The sequence below is a fragment of the Oryctolagus cuniculus genome, chromosome 4 (genome assembly GCF_051225735.1).
Source record: "Oryctolagus cuniculus isolate XC-2025 breed Fujian yellow rabbit chromosome 4, ASM5122573v1, whole genome shotgun sequence".
In the NCBI taxonomy this organism is placed as follows: Eukaryota; Metazoa; Chordata; class Mammalia; order Lagomorpha; family Leporidae; genus Oryctolagus; species Oryctolagus cuniculus.
In genome coordinates, this window is record NC_142870.1 from 15,333,367 (window position 1) to 15,343,020 (window position 9,654).

The following is a 9,654-nucleotide window of genomic DNA, read 5'->3' on the forward strand; positions in this document are numbered from 1 at the left end:
CCTACATCCTCAATCCTGCTGCCATATTTTCCACCCTTCAGCAAAAAGGAATTTGAGTAATGTTCAATGGACTTCAAGATGCATTGTGAATGTATATCTCGTGTCACAAACCCAAGTGTCAAAGAAATTAATCTTTATTCTCTACAATTTATCTTAAATCCGATTTACTATCCCACACATGACACAGTTCTTGAGATCTTAAGCAATGTTGCTGCTGGTAGTTTTGGGGGATCATTCCATGATAATTCACCTTAACAGGTGGCTGATATGTTTATTATTCCTGCCTTGTGCTCCTTTTAGTCTTCTCAGCCCTGGAAATTCCTGGCATAGGTGGTCATCTTTTTTGAGACCCTCTTGTTCCGGCATGCTTGAATCAGTGGTTTTCAACTCTGGTTGCATATTAAAATTGTATGGGGAACTTTGAAAAACAGTGATGCTGTCAGTGTTGTCACAATTTCTTTGTCACAATTTCTCAGGTAGTGACTTATTACCAGCTTTCATCTAGTGTGGTGTAGTGGAGGAACTTGCCCCTTCTCTCATAGATGTGTTTTTTCTTATTCTCTTTCTATTTTCTTCTCATCTCCTCAACTCTCCTCTCGCCTGGGCCAAAACTTTGTACAGTTTCATATAGACTTTCAGAGGCAAACATTCACTAAGACTGAAATTCTAGCCTATTTTGATTTTGTTTTTGCTATGGAAATCAAAGAAAGGAAAAATATATATAAAGACAGAGAAAATGAACACATCATATTATCTAACCACAGATGATCAAAGATTTTTTCCCTGGAAACCTTTTATTTAGGGTAACAAACTTCACGCATTTCATTAATACAACTTTAGGAACATAGTGATAGTGATTCTTCCCACCATACACACCCTCCTATCCCACTCCCACCCTTCTTCCTCCTCCCTGTCCTATTCCTTTTCTTATTTTTTTTACTAAGATCTATTTTCAATTAACTTTATACATAGAAGATTAACTCTATACTAAGAAAAGATTTCAACAAATAATATGAAACAAAAACTGTTCCTCAACAGCTTTTGGATTTCTCTTTAGATTTCTTCTATGACTCACTGTTCATTCAGGAGAATAATGTTCAATCTCCATGGGTTTGCATACCTTCTAAAGCCTCTCAAGTTGTTGATCTCCAGCTTCTTTCCATTGTAGTCAGAGAAAACTCATGGTATGATTCCAGTTCCTTCGAATTTTCTGAGACTTGCTTTATGGTCTGACTTGTGGTCTATCCTAGAGAAAATTACATTCACTGATGAGAAGAATTTGCATTCTGCAACTACAGAATAAAAAGGTCTGTAAGCTATCCATTAGGTACATTTGATCTATGGTGTCAGTTAACTGTTGTTTCCTTGCTGATTTTCTGTCTGGTTGATCTGCCCATTGCTGAAAGTGGAGTATTCAAGTCCCCCACTGCTATTGTATGGGAGTCTATGTCTCCCTTTAGATCTATCAACAGTTCTTTTAAATAGCCAGGGGCTCTGTAATTAGGTGTGCATACATTTATTATAGTTACATCTTCCTGTTAAATTGATCCCATATTCATTGTATGGTTCCCTTCTTTCTCTCTTTTAACAGGTTTTGTGCTGAAATCTTCTGGTATTAGGATGGCTAAACCAGCTCTTTTTTTGGTATTCATTAGCATGTTTTTCATTCTTTCATGTTCAGTCTGCCTGTGTCTTTGTTGGTGAAATGTGTTTCTTGTAGGCAGCAAATAGATAGGCTTTGTTTTCTTTTTTTTTTTTCAGCCAGTCTGTATCTTTTAACTGGATAGTTGAGGCCATTTACATTCAAGGTGACTATTGAAAAGAAATGACTTGGCCCTGCCATTTTCCCATATTCCTATTGTTTACTTTGGATTTCCTTTATACTTTTACAGAGATTTTCTGCCTTCATGTTCTTTCATAGTGAGGACCATGTTTCTGTGTTTTTGTGTATAGATATATACACAAAGAATAAATAATAATAATAAATAATAAGAATATTTTGTAAAGTTGAATGAGTGGTGACAAGTTCATTCATTTTTTGTTTGATATGGAAAGTCTTTATTTCACCTTCTTTCATAAATGCGAGTTTTGCAGATTACAATATTCTAGGCTGATAGTTTTTTTTCTCTTAAGACTTGGAATATATCTTGACATTCTCTCCTAGCCTGTAGGGTTTCTGATGAGAAGTCTACTGTGAGTCTAATTGGAGATCCTCTGAAAATAATCTGGCATTTCTCTCATGTTCATTTTAGAATCTTTATATCTTACCGTGGAGAGTTTGACCACAATGTGTTGTGGTGAAGATCTTTTCTGCTCATGTCTATTAGGAGTTCTATGTGGTTGTTGTACTTGGACATCCCTTTCTTTCTCCAAATTAAGGAAGTTTTCTGTAATTATTTCACTAAAAAGGCCTTCTAATCCATTCTCTCTTTCCATGACTTCAGGAACTCCTAGGACCAAGTGTTAGGTTGTTTGATAGTATCCCCTAGATCTCCAACACTGTTTTTTTTGTTTTCTAATTTCTCCTTTTTTTTTTTTTTTTGTTCTGACTATAAAATTTCCAGAGATGGAGATATTCTTTCTTCTGCTTCACTGATTCTGTTGATCAGGCTACCCACATTTTATTCTGTTCCAATGAATTCTTCATTTCCAGTATTTTGTTTTAATTTCACTTTAAAATCTCAACTTCATGAGAAAAACTTTCTTTCATGTCATGTACAATTTCTTTAGTTCATGGATTTGCTTCTGATTACTTCTAAGTACTCCTAAGATCAATTTTTTGAATTCTGCTTCTGGAATTTCTTTAATATTGTCATTTTCACATTCTAGTATTGAAGTGTTGTTGTGTTCCCTTGAAGATGTCATGTTGTCTTCTATGTCTTGTTTCTTGAATTGCTGCATTTATTTTTAGGCATTTGTGGAGATGCTTGTTCGTTTATTTTTTTTCCCTGCCATGGCTTTTATCTTTGGACTATGCCTCTGTGGATTAATGAAGTATCTGCTCCTTCAATGAATGCCCTGGGGCATATGCTGGGTGAGGCTAAGGATCTCTGTTCAGTGTCCCAGGGTGAGGGAAGTGCCCAAGATGACTCCCAAATTGGGCATGGTAAATTTCCATTTTTTTTTTTAATCAAAGGGGAGGTTCTTTCATCTCTGTTGAAATAGTCTCACACTCATCTCCTTCGGTTCCAAGGAGACCAATGCCTGGGTGCTAGCCCCAGTGGGTACAACATTCATTAATGCTGCCACAAGAATCGCACAAAGGATCCATGCAGTCCTCGATGTGAGCACAGATCCTCCAGCAATGATTCTTGCCAGGGAATCAGGGAGCCCCAGGTGTATGGAGCCACCCACAGTGACTGCCCAAAGACCCAGCCACACCCTGTACCCTCACATGCAGCTACAATGTTTTCATAGTCTCACCACACAAGGCTCTCACAGTCAAAAGTACTCAGGACACTGTCAATTCTCCCAGCTGGATTTAGGTATCTCCTTTCAGCCTGTTACTAGGTATGCAAGCACAAGATGGAACAGATGTTACATATATCCAAAATGGTGCCTGCCCATTCTCAGCTAGTTACAGGACAGTGGTGCCAGGTGACTGGGGAGAGAGAAACATACCCCCTTATTTTCCTGTGAGTTGGCAGGTATACTGATCCCCACAGGGCTCCAAGATAGGCTTAAGCCAGGCTGTTCCCACAGATTTATCGCCAGTGGGTTGGGCCGCTGAAGTATGGTCTCACCTCACTCTCCAAAGCTGGTGCTGAGTCTCTTGGCTGCTAGGGTCCTGAGTTGTACATTTTCACACCCTCCATGCAGATCCACAGTGTCCCTCTAATTTGCATGGAGCTCCTCTGCCATTTTCTCCATAATAAGGAGGTATGTTAAGATGATATGGGTATCAGGCCAGCACCACGGCTCACTAGGCTAATCTTCCCCCTGCGGCACTGGTACCTTGGATTCTAGTCCCGGTTGGGGTGCCAGTTCTGTCCCGGTTGCTCCTCTTCCAGTCCAGCTCTCTGCTGTGGCCTGGGAGTGCAGAGGAGGATGGCCCAAGTGCTCAGGCCCTGAACCCGCATGGGAGACCAGGAGGAAGCACCTGGCTCCTGGCCTCAGATGGGCACAGCACGCCGGCCGTAGCGGCCATTTGGGGGGTAAACCAACAGAAGGAAGACCTTTCTGTCTGTCTCTCTCACTGTCTAACTCTGCCTATCAAAAAAAAAAAAAAAAAAAAGATGATATGAGTATCAGTAGTCTTTGGGACAGGCTTGGTATCATCTCTCTAGTCCAGCTTTTGGGGACCAGAACCCAGGGAAATGATAAATTCTCTGATGGATTTCAGGATCCAAGGGCAGCTATGATCTAGGTCCTGACCCATGTAGAGCTGAGGATGTTAATACAGCTTTCCCAGTGCCTTCATACACTGGGGATTAAGAGATGAATATATAGTATGAGTGGCCCATTCCCCACAGCTAGAACATGATGGGAGTAGAAGAATATTTCCATACAAATAAGGGTGACATAGACACAAAGATGTGTAGCTAGAGCTGGTATTTGGTGTCACAGTTAAGACACTGTTTGGAATGCTTGCATTACATATAAGAGTATCTGGGTTCAAGTACTCTCTGTTCCCTGATTCCATCTTCCTATTAATGCACACCCTGGTAGACAGTAGTAGTGGCTCAAGTGATGGGTCCTTAATACCCACATGGGAGATTTGGATTGAGCTTTTGAGTCCTGGCTTGGCCTATCCCAGTTCCAGACATTTCAGACATCGGAGGGCATGGACCAGTGAAGGGGAGCTCTTTCTCTTTATTCCCCTCAAAGAAATAAATGAGAAATTTTAAATGAGGTCTAATCATTGTGGAGAAGTAAGTAAATACTTAAATACAATAGTAATGCACATGGGCATGTAAGTGGCACATTCCTGGTCCATTTTCTGTTTGATTTAATTCTTGCCCTGCCTGTGCTCTAATCTGTGTACTCTAAAATAGACACCCAAGAACTGTGCAAGGTGCTGCCAAGAGCTGGATATGAGAGTGTCCTCCCCAGGCATAGGTAATAAAAGAGGACTCTATCTATGTATGATTTAAAGTAATAAAATAAGATCAGCTAAATATTGGGTCTATTCTTTATTATTGTCAAATACTGACCCTTCTAAACAATATCAGTGATAAAAAAATTCATGATTTTTTAAAAATTTATTTATTTATTTGAAAGTCAGAGTTACAGAGAGGTACACACACACACACACACACACACACACAGAGAGAGAGAGAGAGAGAGAATGAGAATGTTCTATCTGCACTCTCCAAATTCCTACAATGGCCAGGGCTGGGCCAGGCCAAATCCAGGAGCCAGGAGATGAATCTGGTACCCCAAGTAATTGGGCCATTCTCTGCTGCTTTCCCCGGCTTATTCGCAGGGAGCTGGATCAGAAGTGGAGCGGCCAGGAAATGAATAAGAGCCCATACGGGATGCCAGTGCTGCAGAGGTTTAACCCACCATGTCCAGCACTGGCCCCAGGGTTAATGAGTTTAAAAATGAAATTTTTTAACCAATTAAGTACCAAAATTTCAATTCTGTGAATATTTCAATGATATAACATTTATTTCAGTGTTACCATAAATGATCTACTTGTTGCTCAATGTAAATATCATATATATATATATAGAGAGAGAGAGAGAGAATAATAAGACATAATGGATTCTAAGTCCTAAACAATCATTGTGGTTACTGCTTAGTGACAGACAGATGGTAGAAAATTTTATGGCCTGAAATATATACCACTTCATATTTATATGTTGTTATAATAAACTCCAGTGTCTAGGGGTGTGACTATCTGGGGTTAGGATCTTTATTTAGACAATTAAGTTAAAATGAGTTTATTAGGATTAGACCTAGTCAAATATTTGACCAATTTTGTTAAAAAAAAAAGGAAATCTGGACACAGGTTTGTATAGAGGGAAGTTGATGTGAAAGCATAGGAGGAGGACGCTCATTTACCAGATAAGGACAGATACATGGCAAATAGCCCTCCTTCATAGCCTTTACAAGAACCAACTCTGCTGAATCTTCGATCTCAGATGTCTAGGCTCAGAAGCATGAGACAATAAATGTCTATTGTGTAAATTCCCATCTATTTAACAGTAGTCCTAACTAATTTAGACAGTAAGAATGGTAGATAGAGAAGTGAAACAGATAATATACAGATATATGACAGATGATAAATAGGTGATATAAAGACAGGTGATAAACAGAGATGACAGATAATGATAAGTAGGTGGAAAATAGATAATTGATAGGTGATAGAAGGTAAATACATAGTACACAGACAGATGATGGATGGATAGACAATAAAAGTTGATATACATAATAGATGATGGATAGGAAGATAAAGGTTGCCTATTGTAAAGATGAAAGTGGATGCTATCTATACAGCAACAGCACGGGCATGGCTGTAACTTACTGCTTGTTATTTACTTGTGAGCTTCTTGTAAAAACAAATGAGAGAGCTTTACCCCTAAATTAAAATGCAGGAGGGCTGGCACTGTGGCACAGCAGGTAAAGACACCACCTGCAGTGCCGGTATCCCATATGGGCACTGGTTCTAGTCCCAGCTGCTCTTCTTCTAACCAAACTTTCTGCTATGGGGGAAAGCAGTAGAAGATGGCTCAAGTGCTTGGGCCTCTGAATCTGCATGGGAGACCCGGAAGAAGCTCCTGGTTCCAGGCTTTGGATCAGCTGAGCTCCAGCCATTGCAGCCACCTGGGGAGTGCACCAGCAAATGGAAGACCTCTCTGTGTGTGTGTGTGTCTCTGCCTTTGCCTCTCTGTACCTTGGCCTTTCAAATAAATAAATAATCATAAAAAGAAAAGGAAATTCAGAAAGGTATGCTTAGAAGATAATCAGTCTTCAGCCACTCTGCTTTACTTTACTAACTTAAAACACAAATAAAATCTCCCAGTCTCAATAAGATGACAGAGGTGAAATCACTCAGGTTTCTATGACTTCACACTGTTTGTGCTACAGGAACTTAAGAACCAAAGTATACAGTAATCAGTTCAAGCAAGTCTAACCATCAAGGACTCACAGGAAATTCTTCAAAGTAAAATCTGTGAGGAGTAAAAATGTTTATTAAAGGATAACTAATAAGATGCACTCACTTGAAGTATGTTCCTAAATACAATATCTCTTACAGATAGAGGTATATTAAATTGTTTCCTGCAGGGATGTACTATGCCAGATAGACCATTGATCTGCTTTTCCAAAGCTCATGTGTTCCAATTCTTCTGGCTAGATTTGGCCAACAGGAAACACTATGGAGAGATTGGAGGAGAAATAGTGTATTTCCCCTTCTCTCTGCCTTCAGCGATGGCGCCCGTGTTGAGTTTGCTTCTCCTTGTCTCTACCATAGGGGCCCAGCTTCTGCCAAATGCGCCTCGTCTCATGGGTCCAGCAATGCTGCTCGTCTTGTTTTGCCACAGACAGGAAAGCAGCAGTTTCCCCTGTTAGGAAGCTCACAGTTCTCCCTTTGTTTTCTCAACTCTCCTGACAACCTCTATAACCAATTCCCTCTATCAAAGTCCATTAATTTGAATATTTAGAGTGATTATGGCTCTTCTTATTAGACCTGGCAGATCTAACAACTGCAAATCATCCTGACATGAAGATGTCTCCACAGAATTTTAAGTATCGTATCAATGACTAGGTTTAACTGATTCCACAGAACATAGATTCAACTCTGGACAAATTAGAAACTTTCCATTGGGAAATATTAAGTCTGTATTGTATGGAGACTTGAAACAGAAAATAAGTTCTGTCTTTAAAAATATGTGATATTTGCATTCCCAAACACTCAGCACATAGGAAATGCCAAATGTTTGCTAGGAGAGTGAATGTGTGACAAATTAATGAAGGAAAAAATGAATAAGCAAACCATAACATCAAACACCTAAGGGAAATCAGAATCTCAATTCCTAAGTGGTTCTAAGGAGTTTTTGTTTTTAGTATTTTTTTATTAAAAAAGATTTTTTTTATTTAAAAGGCAGTCACAGATAAAGAGAGACAGAGAAAAAAAAAAAAAAGATAACTCCCATCCTCTGGTTCACTTGGAAAGTAGCTGCAGTAGCCAGGGCTGGGCCAGGTGGAAACAGGGACCAGGAGCTTCTTCTGGGTCACCTATGTGGGTATAGGAGCCCAAGCACTTGAGCCATCTTCCACTGCTTTTCCTAGGTGTATTAGCAGGGAGCTGGATCAGAAGTGGGGCAGCTGGATCTCAAACAAGAGCTCATATGTGTTGCCAGCATAGTAGGCAGTGGCTTTATCCAGTACACCACAGCATTGGCCCCTTTTAGTATTCTTATAGCAGGATTATATCTAGGAAATATTTATTTAATGTACAAATATTGTTCATTAAGGGATTGTCACATACAAAATATGATACATAGACAATGCCCTTACAGAGGCCAAATGTATAGTGTGAATTCTCATTACAGTTTGGCAAAGCTCAGAATTTGCTGAAAGAAATGAATAATAAAATATATAGAAAGAAAATCAAACAATGGAAATGACTATAGCAAAATATCTGAAACTTTTACTGTAATACAGATATATCAGACTGGAACAGACTCACACACACTCTGAACAGCAAGGCTGAGTGTGGATATGGACTTTGTGGAAATAAATTTGTCAAATAGATTCTGAGAAAATTGATAAACATCATATAATAAAGGAGACTCAGAATTTTAAAACATAGTTGAGAACCAAGAGGGGCGTGACAAAAAAAAAAAAAAAACTATCCAAATAAAAAATAAGAAGAGAAGACTCTGGTGATGAGAAAAGACAACTTCAATGGTATAGAAAAAAGAAAAAGAAGGGGACATCTAGTTTCATCATAAGGATGGTAATTCTTAAAACACTGCCATTTCATGGGGATAAACATACGTTCAAGACATGTCATCATTGCTATTTTATAAACCCTCCCTCATCTCCTCCTACCTGGAGCAGAAACTCGATTACAATCAGAACTGGAGACTGGAGGCCAAAAGTGGTAAACTATATCAGCTAACCCCTCCTTACCTCAGTCAGATCTGATTCAAGGCCCCACTATACTCGGTCCCTAACTCTTCAGACTTAAAACTGTCTACTGCAGGAAAGACCTGCCAGTCAACTTCCCACATACTTCTCTGGCCCCTGGTATCACTCCTGATCATTGAATACCTCATCCTCACCTTGAACTCAGACCTGTCTTCTGTTAGCTTTGAGCTTTCATTTTGCACTCTGAAATGTCCTCTGTTGTAGCTATTTTAAAAATGTTACTATTCATTTAGATCACCAATATTTGTTTTACTAATCTTGCCACTGTTTTTTGCATCTTGCCCCCTTTTAATTTTATATTAAATTATTACTAAGAACTCTTTCCTTTGGATTTTTACAGACACACTGTTTTAGTACTCCATCCCTTGACCCTATATATATTTACCTCCTTGGGAATTCACTTATTTCTGTATCTCAACTGCCAGTGAAGGGCAGATGGGTTAGCAGGTAGGGCACGAGACTAGGAGACTTGATTTTATCACATGACTCTTGTCCAGCTAAGCTTTGGTTTCTCAGATACAAATGTGGAGAAGACACAAACAATTTTTTTTTAAA